The sequence below is a fragment of the Oncorhynchus kisutch genome, linkage group LG3 (genome assembly GCF_002021735.2).
Source record: "Oncorhynchus kisutch isolate 150728-3 linkage group LG3, Okis_V2, whole genome shotgun sequence".
Taxonomy (NCBI): Eukaryota; Metazoa; Chordata; class Actinopteri; order Salmoniformes; family Salmonidae; genus Oncorhynchus; species Oncorhynchus kisutch.
Genome location: NC_034176.2, coordinates 64345892 through 64366290, shown reverse-complemented (window position 1 = coordinate 64366290; position 20399 = coordinate 64345892).

Sequence of the window (20399 nt, the reverse complement as noted above, 5' to 3'; positions counted from 1 at the left end):
TCTTAAAATGCCATAAAAAAAGTTATTTTATAAAAACAACAATTTCCAAAATTCCTTATAAAAGGCCCAGTGCAGTTAAAAATGTGATTTCCCTGTGTTTTATATAGATTTCCACAGTATGAGGTGGGAATAATACTGCGAAATTGTGAAAATTATGATAATGCCATTTAGTGTAAGAGCAGTTTAAAAAGACCGGCTGAAATGTTTTCCTGTTTTAGTAGGATGGAGTTTTCACCTGCCTGGAAAACATCACCAGGTGGTAAATGAGTCAACAGACCAATAAGAAAGAAAGTTCCAAACCTCTCTGACAATAACAGCTAGTTTTCAAATTCCCTCTGCACTCAGACCACTCCCAGGCAGTCCTAGTAAAATTCTTGCATGACAAATAGCTTTTTGCAAATAAGCTATTTTTGTTCCTTTTTTACCATTTTAATTGAAAACAATCCCAGTAAGGTACGTAACTGTTAGCGAAAAATGATTTGATATTGAGATGAAAACATCTGCATTTGACCTTTCATTACTAACCCTTTAAAGTTGGTGGGACCACACTGATAAATCCTATATATCTATTGTGATTAATCTAGTGTGATTGGCTCTCTCTCTCTACACCTGTTTAATATCTACATATATTATACCTATGGTCCCAAGCCTAATTAAATGCTCTCTGTCAGCCCAGTTTAAGACAGGTAAAGGAAAGTCTGGCCTCAGTTTGTTTCCAGGTTGGCACACCGCTCATCTTCATCACTGGCCACACTGTTGAACCGAGTGAGGGCTATGCTCCTCCGATAAGTGGATTGAGCCTGGGTACTGCTGTATCACAAATGAATGAGAGAGAGAGAAGGAAGAGGAAAAGAGACTGTCATTATCCACTTGCTCCAGATGGTGGAATCCCTGAGTTATGGTGTAGTCCAGAAAGCTGATGCAGCTGCAATGCACACAGGCTGGTGATGCACTCTTTTTTATTGCTGAATGAATGGCCATAATCAGCCGTCTTACATTTCAAATCCTTCTCACTGAAACAAAGACTGTGAAGAATGTGGTGATGCAGAATCATTATGAAATGGAACCTATTGGGATTTTCTCAGAATTGCTGTGTGTTCTTTGTGTGAAAAGGCAGCTCTAGTCCCTCCTCACGTGCTGTGGATCACCTGGTTATGTTTGATGATTGGACTCGAATTCAGGACAGATGGGAGCTGTGGAGTCCTAATAATTTGTTAGAACAAGAGAGGTAATTAGTCACTGTGATGAAATGACAGGTAGAAGAGAGGAGAAGAGTGATAGAGAGGAGGGCACCGTGAGTTACTGTGCTTATGGCCTTCTTCATAATATGCTGAGTTTGTATTAGAATTTTGCATTGTTGCAGGTTTAGAGGGGGTATAATACTTCCTCCTTCATTAAGGGTAGTAGAGGATATCCTTTCCATCTAAGCTTTCCATACAGAGGGCTAAACGTACTTTTAGTGGAATATAGGCATGTGGTGTTGGACATTCTGGGTGGTCAGATTGTAATTCTGTCTGCTTAGCCAAACTCAGTGACTCTAGATGTGGTATTAGATTCAGAGTTAAGGCTTAATAAAGGCTGAGTTGTCACAATGTTCCCACCAGTACCCGATCATATTACTGAGAAACTTAGAAATGGACCTGAAGCATAATTCCAATTTCTTTCCCTCGCTGAGTTTCTGTTGGAAGGATGTGATATACACTTGGTCTTTGGAGAATAAAGAATAAACAATTGAGGGCTGGGTTGGTTGATGAACTTCATACAAGATGAATCATGTCTTCAAACAGATTTGATCTATTTTTCCCTATCATAAAACAAGAGTATTAAAGAAATCTCAGACTTGCCTGCCATTGGGATTATGAAAGTCAACAAACTCTGAACAAACAAACAACAGTCCAGTTCTAGGTTGCATAGCCTTCAGCTATCACATCAAACACTAGGATGTACAGAACAATAGCCCTTTCAGCAAGATATCTACTGAAATCCTTGTGATAGTGCATCCATAGACTAGTAGTTTCTGTTTTTCCTGGACTCTCCAGGCAGTGTGCACATCTGACAGACCAGGTTTTCATTCATCCCAGCACCCTCCCTGACCCCACACTCTCAGTTTCCTCTCGGTGCCTCTGGAGCTGCTCTCCCTTGTAGGACTGAGTTACAATGGCCTTGACCTGCCTTGTACTGTGTATGAAACAGTAGCCTACCTTCCAAGCCCATCAGACTGCAGGGTAACCAAGTACACCATAAAACAAAGAATGCCCTTTGGGTAAACTTTGCAGTCCAGTGGCCTTGTAAGATGTGCTTTTGGGTATAAATGAGAGACCGTGTAAAGGGGGTCCAAATACATTCACACACACCCACACATGAAAGGAAATGAGAAAACACAGGGTCTTGTTGAGTGTACCCATGGATATTTGGGGCAGCACTCCTTTTCAGTGTAACATCCTTCCAAGTGTCAGTGTGCAGGCTTTAAATGCGGCTGATTTAGGCTTGCATATTTTGATTAAAAATATTTTGTGTGTTTTTGCTCCCCTTGCTGAGGGTATAATTGCAATAGCTATCACATCATATAAATTGCTGATTTTGGACACAAAAAAAACACTGAAATATCTTGCAAAAAGCAGCAAACAAACTTGAAAGCTCCAGACAATTGCCTGACAGTTTGAGTTTAAATACATTCGACTCGAATGAATTCCAATTTGTCTAGATATCACGTTATGAAAGAGAAAAGGGTGTTTATTCCAGTTTCATTTAGGGCTACATGTTTTGTTGTAAATATTTCATGAACATGGTTTATTTGTCCTTTAATAAGTGAAGCGTGACGTTGTTTGGTTAATTGTATCCCTTAGAGAATATATGTTTATAGAAAGCTACTCAGTGAGAGACGGAAGTGAATAGATCATTTTTGGTCATTTTATTTATCCGTAATGGTTTCCATGGAGATGCCTTTGGAGCATTCATGATAAGAGCTTATAGGTACTGTATATTTTTCAAAAAATGACAGTTATATTAAAAAAACCTGAAAGCTGAGAAATAATAGACAATGTCAACAGCCTAACAAAATGCTTTTGTCACTTTTTGTTTTTAATTTAACTGCTAGTTGAAGTTTTATTCTCTATTCTCACTATTCTAGCTAGATTTCCATACTGAATTATCCAATGTGTTGTTGGGATAACATGTGTATATTTTACTGAATGTGTGAAATTTGAGTGACTAATGTAAAATGAACCAAGCAGCTCATCATCACGTTTTCCCTCCAAGGAGACATGAACCATAGCAAATGTTTGCAATTTGAGGCTCCATGTTTGAGCTTAGCAGATAATGGGAAAATATAAACTAGATTAGTTGTGAGAGAGAGCGAGCACCTGTCACAAGGCAGAGTGAAGGGAAATTAGAATGAGGGAAGTTGATAATTAGGTATAGGTGTTTCCTCATCACCTTTTAGCATTCCATTTTTAGCAGCATGCACTATTTCCCCGTCCACGGGAGCATGGGTAATTATGGCATTACCCATTCTGTTGTAGAGGAGAAAACAAACCCTCTGGGAGAATACGGGGACAGCTATAGTATCCCACAGGGTCGGTATGGCCAAATTTCAGCTGCAGCATGTTGTTGCAGTGAGTCTTTCCTGGGTCATGCAATATTCCAGTGTCCTTCTTCCTAAGTCACTGAACGGCTGCAGCTTTAGCAGAATGCCAAACCAACCAAACGTAACTTCAGATACATATTGGGTCAGAGATCCATAAGGTCTTCCATTACAAAGATGCTCTCATTTCTCCTATTTATCCAAAAATATATTCAGCAAGTGAAATTATTCAGCAAGCCCAAAAAAGTAGTACAACTTTTACAAGTGCTTTTAGGTGCTTATTTTCTTGGTTGGATATGTGAAAATGAATATATTGAAGTAGAATGGCCACTTTAATACTTGGAAGATACCGGTGAAGAGAAATTATGGGCTTTGCGTTATCAGGTGGCAGAAGATTTTTCTCCCTGAGAAGAGTGGATCTTCTGAGGCATAACATTCTCTTTCACAACCATTGACTTCCTAATTCTTTAGCCTAATTGCATTTAAGGATTCCATTGTTTGGTATTGTTTATCTGCTGTAGTTGTCTCTCTCTCCCTCTTAACCATTTCCCATCCTCCCTTGGCACTGTGTCAGCTGCCACACATTGACTTTGACAGGCCAATTTACCTCAATAAAGCTAATTAATTTGCAGAAACAAGAGGCTGGGGTAAAATAATTGCTGCAAATCAGCTGTGTGTATTTCCAGTCATTTGGAAAAGCACATTTGATGTAATGATGTATATTTCCAGGTTAGTGTAGGGCAGGCTGTCTTATCAACACTATAAGGGTAAGGTGTGTGTGGTAATCTCTGAACATATGTCATATTCATCTGGGTCATTTATTCATTGGAAGGTGTACAGTGCCTTCGGAAAGTATTCAGACCCATGACTTTTTCCACATTTTGTTACATTACAGCCTTATTCATCAATCTACACACAATACTCCGTAATGACAAAGCAAAAACGGGTTTTAAGAAATGTTTACTAATTTATAAGAAAAAAAAACTGAAATGTTACATTTACATAAATATTCAGACCCTTTAACCGGTACTTTGCACAGATTGGCACGTCTGTATTTGGGGAGTTTCTCCGATTCTTCTCTGCAGATCCTCACAGGTTCTGTCAGGCTGGATGGGGAGTGTTGCTGCACAGCTATTTTCAGGTCTCTCCAGAGATGTTCAATCTAGTTCAAGTCCGGGCTTTGGCTGGGCCACTCAAGGACATTCAGAGACTTGTCCCGAAGCCACTCCTGCGTTGTCTTGGCTGTGTCCTTAGGGTCGTTGTCCTGTTGGAAGGTGAACCTTCACCCCAGTCTGTGGTCCAGCGCTCTGGAGCAGGTTTTCATCAAGGATCTCTCTGTACTTTGCTCTGTTCATCTTTGTCTCAATCCTGACAAGTCTCCCAGTCCCTGCCGCTGAAAAAACATCCCTACAGCATGATGTTGCCACCACCATGCTTCATTGTAGGGATGGTGCCAGGTTTCCTCCAGACATGATACTTGGTATTCAGGCAAAAGAGTATAATCTTGGTTTCATCAGACCAGAGAATCTGGTTTCTCATGGTCTGAGAGTATTTAGGTGCCTTTTGGCAAACTCCAAGCGGACTATCATGTGCCTTTTACTGAGGAGTGGCTTCCATCTGGCCACTCTACTACAACGCGGATACGTTGTAGTCTGTCGTCTTGTGGTAGAACGGATACGTTGTAGTACCGTGTTGTTCTGAAGAGATTGTCCGTCCTTTCCTAGGCCACGCACGTTTACAACTGCTGCTGATAATTCAACGTCTAGGATGTATCATTTCTTTAGTGAATATGAATTCAAAGTCCATACCAAGTTGCCATACTATAAGCTCATGCTATGTTCTGTCTGGTATAATCGAAATTCATCCTTCCAACGTGGCGATCGTCACTGCCACATTGAAAGTCGCCCTTCTAAATGTATGGATAACAGTCCTGATGTCATCTGGAACACAATGTTAATTTTGTTAAGTTGTAGTTGTTCAACCATTTGCAACCAGAGCTCACGCTGAGGTTGGCTTAGTTCGCCATTAATTGGGTCACGGGGGCTCTTATAGAAATGTAGAAAAGGGGTTGGTTCATCATTTCCAACCAATGCCTATTCATGTGGGCGTGGCCACTGATTGAGCATATTTTACTTATGAATTTTTTTTCTCATTTTAAAAACTAAAATTACATTTAATTTTTCACAAATAGTTTCATATTTAAACATTTAAATTGCACAACAATTCCATATGAATTTGATAACTAGAATGTGTGGACTTTCCAAAATACAGTTTGTCGTCCTGTCATCAGTAATAATGTCTCAGACCACAACTGATCTGACATCATATTCTTTAAGTACCAACGGACACTTTCAACTGGTTGGATTACATAAAGATTGTTCTTTTCCCCAACCTTTTGATGTTACCATACTTTCTGTATGTTAACAAAGGGCTTTCCAAAAGTCCATTCTGTAGAATAGAGAGAGAAAAGGGGGAAAGGTATTTATGGGGATCATAAACCTCACCAACAGGGCAATGTCATGCCAACAGACAGGTGTGTGCCTTTCCAAATCATGTCTAATCAATTGAATTTACCACAGTTGGACTCCAATCAAGTTGTTGAAACATCTCAAGGATGATCATTTCCGCACATTCATAGCAAAAGGTCTAAATACTTATGTAAATAAGGTATTTCTGTCTTTTATATTTGTTAAATTTGTAAACATTTCTAAAAACCTGTTTTCACTTTGTCATTATGGGGTTTTGTGTGTAGACTGCTGAGGAATTGTTTTTATTTCCTCAATACGGAATAAGGCTGTAAAGTAACAAAATGTGGAAAAAGTCAAGGGGTCTGAATACTTTCCGAAGGCACTGTATGTGCTATTAAAGCAGTTTTATGCACAGGGGCTTTTACTATGGTCATCACAAAGACTGTCTACTGTGCACCTCGGAATACCAGAGGGCAGCTAGTGTGCTTGTCTGAGGTTGTTGTCACCCAGTGTGACATCTAAGACAAGTCAGGAAAACGTGGCCTGTGCTAGCTCTTAGCCTCTGTCTCCCATAGTTAGTGCATCTTGCTCTTTTCTGGCAGGCTGATATAAGTGCCAGTGAAATATTAATGTCTGCTTGACGCTGGTGCCCAAGAGCAGAGACAATTAGGTCTGGCAGCAATCAAAATAGGGTGAGACAGGTTGTTAGAGCCTTCCATACGGAACCGGTGGCTCTACACTTATTCTGTCTGAAATAGTTCTACTCATATAAAAATTAACAGGACAGGTCTGTGTGTGTGCGTGTGCATGCATGTGGGTAAGGCATTGCCAATTTCCACACACTAGACCTGTGTTAGTCACCTTTTTTGCTCTGATGACTATCACTTCCTGTCAGAAATATCATGACCTGTTGTTACCACGGTGAGGAATGAAATCTGCCATTCATAGACTTAAAACACACTGGTGCCAAATAATGCATAAATGTCACCCAGTTTCCACAATAGAACACAATGGAACATAAACCTGTTGTGCAGACACAATATCCAGGCTGGACCAGTCACCCTGTCTGCTGGCACAGTCATCATTCTACCACGATATACAGCACAAAATATGGAGCCTGAAAATCATTCAGCGTTTAGCACCTGAGAGTGAGGATCAACTGTTTTCCATATCTTCAATATATCATTCCTCTCACATCATCTCTGGAGACTAGGCCTGAGTAACACCAAGCAGTCCCATCAGTCCACCCATGGCCACGGAGATGGCATGCCATGACAAACTGAATCACTGAGACACAATTAAGCACCAGTGAGAGCGGGCAGTTATCGGTTGAGGGGAGGCCAGATTGACAGCTCAGTGGAGGCAGTGCCGCGTTAAAGATGAGCTCTGTCAGTGAAGAGGGGATGCAGCCCTGTCATATCCAAGAAGGCCTGGGCCTCCATCAATATCTTTTCATTTTCAGGCTGGTGCATGGAGGCAAACAGCCTTAAGAGAAGAAGCTAAAACAGCAGGCATCCTGGGTCCCTGGCCTGGAGATAAGAGCAACAGGGCATGAACACAGTACAGGCCCTGAGAGAAATGGCACTCGAATGGAAAAAAGAGTCTCGGGAGGGAGAGACGGGGAAGAGCGGAAGACATCCAGCAACTTGTTACCAAGTGTCATCTCGAAAAAATTAAGGGAAGTGAACCAAAGTTTGTTCACGTGTGTGCGCGTGCACATGCACGAGTGAGATTATCCTTGGGTTTGTGCTATTGAACAGGGGAGTGGCTGTTATGACCTATCAGTGTCCCTTCTCCATATGAGCCTCATTACAGTGAAATTAACAATTGTAAGAGACTCCGATACAGCAGGGGACACTGGACTAATCTGGTCTGCATTATGTTACTGCACCAGTGTCCAACCAGATTAGGAGAGAGCAGGTGTGTCTTACATGTCTCAGGCATTCTGGTACGTCTGAGTGAACCTATGTGAACTGATATGGAGATATTGAGTCTGTGTGCTGCGTATGTATAGATGAAGCAGACATTGAACACTATTGTGTTGTGCCAATTAAAACAGATTGTATCCTCCACTGCCTACGGTATCTTCCACTGCCTACGGTATCCTCCACTGCCTACTGTATCCTCCACTGCTTACGGTATCCTCCACTGCCTACTGTATCCTCCACTGCCTACGGTATCCTCCACTGCCTACGGTATCCTCCACTGCCTACTGTATCCTCCACTGCCTACTGTATCCTCCACTGCCTACTGTATCCTCCACTGCCTACGGTATCCTCCACTGCCTACTGTATCCTCCACTGCCTACTGTATCCTCCACTGCCTACGGTATCCTCCACTGCCTACTGTATCCTCCACTGTCTACTGTATCCTCCACTACCTACGGTATCCTCCACTGCCTACTGTATCCTCCACTGCCTACTGTATCCTCCACTGCCTACGGTATCCTCCACTGCCTACGGTATCCTCCACTGCCTACGGTATCCTCCACTGCCTACGGTATCCTCCACTGCCTACTGTATCCTCCACTGCCTACGGTATCCTCCACTGCCTACTGTATCCTCCACTGCCTACTGTATCCTCCACTGCCTACTGTATCCTCCACTGCCTACGGTATCCTCCACTGCCTACTGTATCCTCCACTGCCTACTGTATCCTCCACTGCCTACGGTATCCTCCACTGCCTACTGTATCCTCCACTGCCTACTGTATCCTCCACTGCCTACGGTATCCTCCACTGCCTACTGTATCCTCCACTGTCTACTGTATCCTCCACTACCTACGGTATCCTCCACTGCCTACTGTATCCTCCACTGCCTACTGTATCCTCCACTGCCTACGGTATCCTCCACTGCCTACGGTATCCTCCACTGCCTACGGTATCCTCCACTGCCTACGGTATCCTCCACTGCCTACGGTATCCTCCACTGCCTACTGTATCCTCCACTGCCTACGGTATACTCCACTGCCTACGGTATCCTCCACTGCTAATGGAGATGGTAGTACTCTATAAGCCTCCACAAAAGTTCACGAGTGTGAATCTGACACTCAATAAACATCTTGACCCCAATCAGAGACAGAGGATTTTCTACTTTTAATCTGCTCTGACAGTGTGTTAAAAGGAAGCATGAAAAATAACCTCACAAACAGCAGCATGTGTTTGTAGGTTATAAATACTTCATTTCATTCGGGAACACAAGAACATCTTTAGCATTGCAGCACTTTTGAGGGCTTTTTGTTTTTCACAACACTTTTCCACTGAACTGTGATAATAGGCTGAAACAGATTAGCCTACAGGATGGGGTATCTTGAGAAGGGACATGATTGACATGACAGACAGCCATCTTAATAATGTCACTGTGGACCTAACATATCCGTTTCCTGGGAGACGATGGATGTCAGTGATCAATAGGTTCCAGCGCTGTGATGACAGCTATGATTTATTATCCACTACACCAGGTTCACATCATTATCACCCAAAGGTATTCCTTCTGTACATACATAGACACTTAGTGTACAAAACATTAAGAACACCTGACCTTTCCATGACATAGACTGACCAGGTGAATCCAGGTGACAGATTAAAGAAGGATTTTTGAGCGTTGAAACACTTGAGACATGGATTGTCTGTGTGTCATTCAGAATTTGTATGACCAGGACAAAAGATTTAAGTGCCTTTGAACGGGGTATGGTAGTAGGTGCCAGGTGCACCGGTTTGTGTCAAGAACTGCAACGCTGCTGTTTTTTTCACCCTCAACAGTTTCCTGTGTGTATCAACAATGTTCCATCACCCAAAGGACATCCAGACAACTTGACACAACTGTGGGGACATTGGGGTCAACATTGGCCAGCATCCCTGTGGAACGCTTTCGACACCTTGTAAAATCCATGCCCTGACAAATTGAGGCTGTTCTGAGGGCAAAAGGGGGGTGGGGTGTGTTCCTCATGTTTGGTATACTCAGTGTATTTATTCAGAAGATGTAGGCTACTATGTTGATTTGAAATGTTTACTTGAAGCTCCACAAAACAAACAATCATAGAATGTTAATTTATGGTACAAGATTGTGGTTTGAGGAAGCAGCCCCTATTTCTTTATCTTAATCAGGATTATTCAAGGTAAATGGTGTATTCCAGTGGCACATTTACCACAAAGCACCCCCGAAAGACCACAAGAACTAACTTAACAATACTAATGAGCATCTTGATGGGTGGTGTATATGAGCAGGCAGAGAAGCTGCACACGCAGCACTTTCTGCACCGTAATGACTGTCCCATTCCCACACAGTGAGAGAAATCTACAGCTCTGATTAGCTGTAGTTCTGTAAAAGTGATCTAAGCAGGGGTATGGAGGATGGTATAGCTTGCGAGTCACAGTGAGTGATGATGTCATTTGAACTTCGGCAGGTCATACATACGCTGTACGTTATTAGGAGGAGTTATTAGTCTCACCCTCAGTGTGATTTAGCAGCAGTGGTAATTACAGGGGATCTTGGAAGAGGCTCAGAGGCTCTGTGAATGGCCACCCCTGTTACTGTAGCTGTCCGTCCGCCCATCCGTCCGTTTGTTAGTCCCCTCACTAGGCTGGCTGGGGAGAGGGAGGAGGACTGGAGAGTTACACATGGTGGCGTGACAAAAGAGCCCGCCGTCCTTCAGGCTCTTATCGGCTTATTCTGCTCAGATGCAAGTGGAAAGCTGGAAGGCCCTGCCTGCCTGGCATCTTTCTCCGTGCTGGATGAAAGTCATAGAATCCTCACTGACCTCAGATACGCCACATCACTGTATCCTTATCATTGAACATTGCATTTGATATGCAGTGAATTATTTTGCATCATGCAGAGACAGAAAAGTTAAAAGATATAGTAAATCTCAGTCACTTTTTCTTGTACTATGAATTAATGAATATTTTAGTAGTAGTAAATAGTTGTATTTATTTTATTGTAGCCTAGACTACATCTCACCCTTTTGGTTTTACTCTGAAAGCATGTGCATTTACGTCTTGCTATGCTCTATAACAGATGTAACAAACAATTCAGGTTTAGGGTACAGAGATATATTCTCAGGATTTGGCCCTTCAGATTTGCTGCTTGACAACTGTGCTGTTTTAATGGCTGGGGTCTGTAGCTGAACTGAATTCTATAGGAAGTGACCCCTGTTCCCTGGTTGGAGGGTTAATGTGGCGTAGCCTGCAGCCCTGTTCTGTGTCTATCAAGGCACAAGGCGAGACCCAAATGCAGACACCGGAGGCAGATGGTTACAATGTTTATTAATCCAAAGGGGTAGGCTAGAGAATGGTCATGCACAGGCAAAAGGTCAAAACCAGTTCACAGTCCAGGAGGAACAAAGTGGCAGAACGGCTCGTGGTCAAGGCAGGCAGAATGGCCAGGCAGGCAGATACAAAGTCCAGAAACAGGCAAGGGTCAGAACCGGGAGGACTAGAAAAAGGAGAATGCAAAAAAACAGGAGAACGGGAAAACCGCTGGTTGACTTGGAAACATACAAGACGACCTGGCCCAGAGAGACAGGAAACAGGGATAAATACACTGGGGAAAACAAGCGACACCTGGAGGGGGTGGAGACAATAACAAGGACTGGTGAAACTGATCAGTGTGTGACAGTGTCCTGGCTGTGTGGACTGATGGGAGGCCTTGGTCTGACAGAAGGTGATACAGTGAACTGAGAGTTGCAAGACTGGAGACTGGCCCCAGATCAGCAACCCTACTGAGCTCCAGCAGGGCCAGCCTGGTGCAGAATTTTGTTCTTTACTGACTTGCCTAGTAAAATACATTTTAAAAAGAACACCTGCCTGCTGACAGCAGAACAGCGCAAAGAGACAATCACACACAAGGCCAACATTGCTGCAGCATAGATTTTTCTATATGCACACACAAAACAAACTTTTGTCATGATAAGGGGAAAATAATATATACCCAGGGGCCAATCTGAAGGACATGGCTGAATAAGAATTACCCATCTGACGCATAGCCCAACTCAAAACACCTGCAAATGAATCAAAGGCGATATGTAATGCAGCCGTTGTGACTGCAAGTCTGGTGGAATGAATCACATGCAGCCTCACTCTCAGCCTCTGCCAAGCAGATTGGATGGAGAAATAGGGATCATTGAACACTGTGAAGAAGCTTGTAAAGCGGTTATGCAAATGTGATGTGCTGCATGAGAATTTTATTTAAAAAATAAATATGCATAAGCTGTGTGGGGAGTTCACACATACTGAGGATAAGACATGAATAGCTAATGATTGACTTGCAGGTTGCTCAAACAGAATTAGAGTTTGGCATAATCACCGCTGTTAACCCTGAAATAGGCACGTCCATGACAACATGCTTTGACAAATGTATTATTTGGTTTCTAAGGCTCCTTGGAGCAAAACAAATAAGTCCTAAATCATTGGCATAACGGGAGATAATGAAGCGTTTCACAGACTGGAGCATAGCACATCCACTCTACTATAAGGGTTTGAATGTGTGGTAATATAGCTGATATGGCCATATGACTTCCTGAGTATCTTGGGATCAATTATGGACTAAATGTAATCACTATGCAGGGAGAAATGTATTGTGATAAGCATAGCCACGGGAAGTAGGGGTCATGAGGGTGCTGCAGCTCCCCCTGATAAAAAAAAAAAAGTGTTAAACAATTCTAGAAAAAAAGTGTGTGTGTGTGGGGGGGGGGGGGGATAAAAAAAATAAGAAATGGTTGCATTGGACCTTTATCAAACTTTGGGATCATTTTGAAACATAACGGAATGGTTGCATTCTGGAACATACTTTAATGTTCTGAAATGAAAGTTGGGGTTCTGGCCCAGATGGGACGGGAGGCATGCTGGACAGATGTCACCCCGTTGAAAGACAGTTAGTGGTATGGAAGAAGAGGACAGGACAGGACGGGACAGGAGAGGCTCCTGAATGCAGGCTATAGGCACTTCAGCGGTGGAGCAAAAAAATTGAACGCAAGTGGAGCACAGATGCACAGAGGAACTGATGTGTTCAATTAGGGATCAAGGGGAGACATTTCTTCCACAACAGTAAATCACAGAGTACACTACATCTGAAAGGTACAATAAAGGTCAAAATGACTCCCTTCTACCATTTCTAAGTGAAAATACAATTGCACCTGCAGCGGAACGGAGAGGCGGACATGTAAGGTCTGTTGGCATCCCTGCAAGCAAGGCAACTATTTCACAATGCAGCACATTTGTTATCTGTGTTGCTGCTGCTCATAGGCTGCTGGACCTGACAGCAACTGGGATCTTCACAAGATGAAGGAGCTGCCAGAGAACATGGAGGACCAGATATTACTCTTACTACAGAATCTGATGGTCAGAACTCATTTCAACAAGTCATGCACACACTGATAAATGGCCTCTTGGGTTCTACTGTGGCCTTGCAATCCTTTACTCATTAGAAAGATCAGATCACACCACTCCTTCATAACAACATGACACCAAGGACCTGAGAATGCCCGCAAGCAGGTGCACATATAGGCTGCTACAATGGTTCTGTCAGTTCTGTACAAGCCGAAAAAATTATAATAGGTGAGGTCAGTTCAGTCTTGAAAATCCCCTACAATATTCTGTAATCAAACTATATCACTATAATCTACTGTGTCAAGATGTGCTTAGCTTGTCAGGGGCATGGACTCTACAAGGTGTCGAAAGCATTCCACAGGGATGCTGGCCCATATTGTCTCCAATGCTTCCCATAGTTGTGTCAAGTTGGCTGGATCTCCTTTGGGTGGTAGACCATTCTTGATATACACAGGAAACTGTTGAGCATGAAAAACCCAGCAGTGTTGCAGTTCTTGACACAAGCCCGGGTGCCTGGCACCTACTACCATACCCCGTTCAAAGGCACTTAAATATTTTGTCTTGCCCATTGACCCTATGAATGGCACACATACACATTCCATGTCTCAAATGTCTCAAGGCTTAAAAGTCCTTCTTTCATCTTTAATCGATATCATCTATTAATGTTATTCATCTTTTTCCTAATTTCCTAATTAATAAACATTCTTATTTTTTCATGCCAAAAATCAGGTGTTTCTACATGACCAAGAGTATGTAGACACCTGCTCATCAAACATCTCATTCCAAAATCATGGGCATTAATATGTAGTTGGTCCCCTTTTTGCTGCTATAACACTCTTCTGGGAAGGATTTTCACAAGATGTTGAAACATTGTGATGGGGACTTGCTTTCATTCAGCCACAAGAGCATTAGTGAGGTCGACACTGATGTTGGGCGATTAGGCCTGGCTCGCAGTCGGCGTTCCAATGAATCCCAAAGGTGTTCGATGGAGTTGAGGTCAGGGCTCTGTGCATGCCTGTCAAGTTCTTCCACACTGATTTCGACAAGCCATTTCTGTATGGACTTCGCTTTGTGCATGGGGTCATATACACAGGAAACTGTTGAGCATGAAAAACCCAGCAGTGTTGCAGTTCTTGACACAAACCCGGGTGCCTGGCACCTACTACCATACCCCGTTCAAAGGCACTTCATGCTGACTTTTCATGCTGAAATGGAAAAGGTCCTTCCCCAAACTGTTGCCACAAAGTTGGAACCACAGAATTGTACCGTTAAGATTTCCCCTCACTGGAACCAAGGGGCCTAGCCCGAACAATGAAAACAGCACCAGACCATTATTCCTCCTCCACCAAATGTTTCAGTTGGCACTATGCCAAATCCAGATTTGTCCATCAGACTGACAGATGGTGAAGCGTGATTTATCACTCCAGAGAACACGTTTACACCACTCCAGCCAATGGTTGGTTTTGCGCATGGTGATCTTAATCTTGTGTGCGGCTGCAGCTCCCGGCAGGCAGTTCGGAACTCTGTAGTGAGTGTTGCAACCGAGGACAGACAATTTTTGCACACTACGAGCTTCAGCACTCAGCGGTCTCTTTCTGTGAGCTTGTGTGGCCTATCACTTCGCGGCTGAGCCGTTGTTGCTCTGAGACGGTTCCACTTCAAAAAAACAGCACTTACAGCTGACCAGGGCAACTTTCGCAGGGAATAAATTTTAACTGACTTGTTGGAAAGCTGGCATCGTATGACGGCACCACTTTGAAAGTCAATGAGCTATTCAGTAAGGCCATTCGACTGCCAATGTTTGTCTATGGAGATTGCATGACTGTGTGCTCGATTTTATACACCTGTCAGCAATGGGTGTGGCTGAAATACCCAAATCCACTAATATCAAGGAGTGTCCACATACTTTTGTATATATAGTGTATGTCAAACGGTTTGGTTATATTTTATGTGTGTGAGGTGTATACTGTACTTTTGTTTCAAAGTAGACTTTAGGACTACCAAGAAACACTCTGTGTGATCCTGGTTTAGGTTAATGTCACCTCTCCCAGCTCTTACTGACACCTAGACATGACCCCCCTCTCTTTCTATTTACTGTATCCAGCATCCTTACTCACCAGCATCCTTACTCACCAGCATCCTTACTCACCAGCATCCTTACCGACACTATGGGCGTTGAAAAGGCGTCATTCCACCCTGGCCTTGATTTCAACGTCCACAGATGTTGTTTTATGATACGTTCTGGACCGGCTTAAATGTCCAAATCCATACATGTTGATTTCTGGACCGGCCTTGATTTGGCCCAAACACAGATGTCCATGATTGGTTCAGATTTGGTCCTGTCCGGGAATGGACGAAATATGAACCGGTCATAGACATATATGTTTCACAGGTTTGGTGAGCACAGTACAAGTACAGTATAGTACCGTAGAGTACAGTAAAGTAAAGTAAAGAGTTGAGTAGAGTGTACAGTACAGTGCAGCACAGTACAGCGCACAGTAGAGTACGGTAAAGTGCAGGATTGATAATCGCAAAACCTGGCCGTGACACCCCTATCCACTATCCAGTATCCGAGGCTGCCTCAGAGGGAGTCGGGATATGCAAAAAAAAACATGTTCAATATAAACATGTGTATAATACACACTTGTACTTGAAATAGGATAAATATAAGCACCCATTAGTTATATTATATGTACAGTACAGTACAGGAAAGCAAAAATAAAGTTGAGTAGAATATAGTTCAGTACAGTACAGTCCTGTGTGCAAGGAGTTTTGAATATTCGTTTTATTTTATTTCCAGACCAGACCAAATCTGAACCAATCATAGACGTTTATGTTTCACAAGTTCGGACATCAAAGAACAGCACAGTAGAGCTCAGTAGAGTACAATCCTGTACTGTACAGTATAATAGAGTAGAGTATGGTAGAGTTCAGTACAGTACATAGTAGGGCACACTAGAGTTGTGTACACTATAATGTACTGTACTCTACTGAGCCCTACTGTGCTGTACTTTGATGTCCAAACTTGTGAAACATAAACGTCTATAAATTGGTTCAGATTTGGTCTGGTCTGGACCATCCAAATTTGGTCTTGTTTGGAGGCAGAGCACATTAAAATAATAACCAGTGTGTAGAATAATACATGAATATGGAAAGGATGATATTCCATATTTCTACCATTGTGTACCTATTTAGGATACATCAGCATGCAGAGAATGACATTCATATATACTGAACACAAATATAAACGGAACATGCAATAATTTAAAAGATTTTACTGAGTTACAGTTCATAGAAGGAAATTAATTTGCCCTAATCTATGGATTCACATGACTGGGCAGGGGCGCAGCCATGGGTGGGCCTGGGAGGGCATAGGCCTACACACTTGGGAGCCAGGTCCAGCCAATCAGAATTACTTTTTCCTCACAAAAGTGCTTAATTACAGACAGAAATACTCCTCAGCACCACCTAATTTTATTATTTTATTGGACTTTTATTGTACCCAGCACAAGGTGCACCTGTGTAATGATCATGCTGTTTAATCAGCTTCTTGATATTCCATGCCTGTATGTTGGATGGATTTTCTTGGCAAAGGCAAAATGCTCATTAACAGGGATGTAACCAAATTTGTGCACAAAATTTGAGAGAAATAAGCTATTTGTGCATATGGAACATTTCTGGGATATTTTATTTCAGCTCGTGAAACATGGAACAAACACTTTTCATGTTGTGTTTATACATAATTATGCATTTCTGTGTTGTACAGATTAGGGACCCATGATGAAATTCCGTTCCACTTCACTTACTATAGTTCAACATATCCAGAAGATATTTTTCCAAAGTCACGGTGTCTTGTGATAGCTGACATCCCATTCTTTCTGCAGATATTTAACAGGTTTTGGAAAACATGCTCACATATAAATCTGAGGGAGATTTTACCAAAATTCTGTCACCAAACTTTGCATCTGCTCAGTTCTTCCAGTAAATGTGTGTTTGTAAAATTGTCCATGTAAATTGTTGCAATTAGTCCTTGTACATAGAGTTGTATGGTTTGTTAAACTTACTGTGGAATTGCCTGTTATCGTGGAATTGATCAAAAGCTTTGGTCTGTATGACCACCAAGGTTGTTGTTTTTATGCACTGGGCCATGAAGATAATATACAGTACCAGTCAAAAGTTTTTTATTTTTTTATTTGACCTATTTTCTACATTGTAAAATAATAGCGAAGACATCAAAACTATGAATTAACACATATGGAATCATGTAGTAACCAAAAAAGTGTTAAACAAATTCAAATATATTTTATGTTAGATTCTTTAAAGTAGCCACCCTTTGCCTTGATGACAGCTTTGCACACTCTTGGCATTTTCTCAACCAGCTTCATGAGGTAATCACCTGGAATGATTTTCAATTAACAGGTGTGTCTTGTTAAACGTTAAAAGGTATTGGGAATACATTAAAAGGATCTGCCCCGTTTTTTCAATTTTCGCCTAAAATGAGGCTAATCTAAAATACCCAAATCTAAATGCCTTTAGCCCAGGAGATGAAGCAAGGATATGCATATTATTGATACTATTTGAAAGGAATTTGAAAGGACTTTGAAGTTTGTTGAAATGTGAAATTAATGTCGGAGAATATAAAACATTAGATCTGGTAAAAGATAATGCAAAGAAAAAAACATGGTTTTTGTATTTTTTTGTACCATCATCTTTGAAATGCAAGAGAAAGGCCATAATGTATTTTCGAGCCCAGGCAAAAAATTTGATTTTGGCCTCTAGATGGCAGCAGTGTATGTGCAAAGTTTTAGACTGATCCAATGAACCATTGTATTTCTGTTCAACATTTTGTATCAAGACTGCCCAAATGTGCCTAATTGGTTTTGGATTCATATCTTTTCAAGTTCATAACTGTGCACTCTCCTCAAACAATAGCATTATATTATTTCACTGTAATAGCTACTGTAAATTGGACAGTGAAGTTAGATTAACAAGAATGTAAGCTTTCTGCCAATATCAGATATGTCTATGTCCTGGGAAATATTCTTGTTACTTACAAAGTCATGCTAATCACATTAGTCTACATTAGCTCAACTGTTCCGAGGGGGACCCACCAATCCTGTAGAGGTTTTTAAAACACAAACATTTTGAAGTGAAGACCCCTGCCAACTATTTGCCTTCTGTAAGTTAAAGAAGCATGGCCTTGTGCTTTGAAATTCCATTACCAAATTCCCATGTAACTTTAAGATATTTTAAGTTTTGTTAATGCAATTGAGCAAATCAGTTGTGCTGGGTGGTGTACAGAAGATAGCCCTATTTGGTAAAAGACCAAGTCCATATTATGGCAAGAACAGCTCAAATAAGCAAATAGAAACGACAGTCCATCATTACTTTAAGACATGAAGGTCAGTCAAAACAGAAAATGTCAAGTACTTTGAAAGTTTCTTCAAGTGCAGCCGCAAACACCACCAAGCTCTATGATGAAATTGGCTCTCATTAGGACTGCCACAGGAAAGGAAAACCCAGAGTTACCTCTGATGCTACGTTTATTAGAGTTAACGCACCCCAAATAAATGCTTCAAAGAGTTCAAGTAACAGACACATCTCAATATCAACTGTTCAGAGGAGACTGCTTGAATCAGGCCTTCATGGTCGAATTGCTGCAAAGAAACCGCTACTAAAGGACCAATAAGAAGAAGAGACTTGCTTGGGCCAAGAAACATGGACATTAGACTGGTGGAAATTTGTCCTTTGGTCTGATGAGTCCAAGTTTGAGATTTTTGTTCCAACCTCCGTGTCTTTGTGAGACACCGAGTAGGTGAACGAATAATCTCTGCATGTGTGGTTCCCACCATGAAACATACAGGAGGAGGTGGGATGGTGTGGGGGTGCTTTGCTGGTGACACTGTTAGTGATGTATTTAGAATTCAAGGCACACTTAACCAGAATGCCTACCACAACATTCTGCAGCGATACACAACCCCATCTGGTTTGCGCTTAGTTGGACTATCATTTGTTTTTCAACAGGACAATGACGCAACACACCTCCAGGCTGTGTAAGGGCTACTTGACCAAGAAGGAGAGTGATGGAGTGCTGCATCAGATGACCTGACCTCCACAATTACCCGGCCTCAACTCAATTGAGATGGTTTGGGATGAGTTGGACCATAGAGCGAAGGAAAAGCAGCCAACAGGTGCTCAGCATATGTGGGAACTCCTTCAAGACTGTCGGAAAAGCATTCCAGGTGAAGCTGGATGAGAGAATGCCAAGTGTCTGCAAAGCTGTCATCAATGCAAAGTTTGACTACTTTGAAGAATCTAAAATATATTTGGATTTGTTTAATACTTTTTTGGTTACTACATGATTCCATGTGTTCTTTCATAGCTTCACTATTACTCTACAATGTAGAAAATAGTAAAAATAAAGAAAAACCCTTGAATGAGTAGGTATGTCCAAAATTTTGACTGGTACTGTATATTAGTGACAACTTCATAGGTTTTGTTTTCTTTGAGATTTGCTTTGTGAAAACAAACACGTTGACACAGTTGATTAGATGGCAGTGGAGAAAAGAGCAAAACAAACACGTTGACACAGTTGATTAGATGGCAGTGGAGAAAAGAGCAAAACAAACACGTTGACACAGTTGATTAGATGGCAGTGGAGAAAAGAGCAAAACAAACACGTTGACACAGTTGATTAGATGGCAGTGGAGAAAAGAGCAAAACAAACACGTTGACACAGTTGATTAGATGGCAGTGGAGAAAAGAGCAAAACAAACACGTTGACACAGTTGATTAGATGGCAGTGGAGAAAAGAGCAAAACAAACACGTTGACACAGTTGATTAGATGGCAGTGGAGAAAAGAGCAAAACAAACACGTTGACACAGTTGATTAGATGGCAGTGGAGAAAAGAGCAAAACAAACACGTTAACACAGTTGATTAGATGGCAGTGGAGAAAAGAGAAAAACAAACACGTTGACACAGTTGATTAGATGGCAGTGGAGAAAAGAGCAAAACAAACACG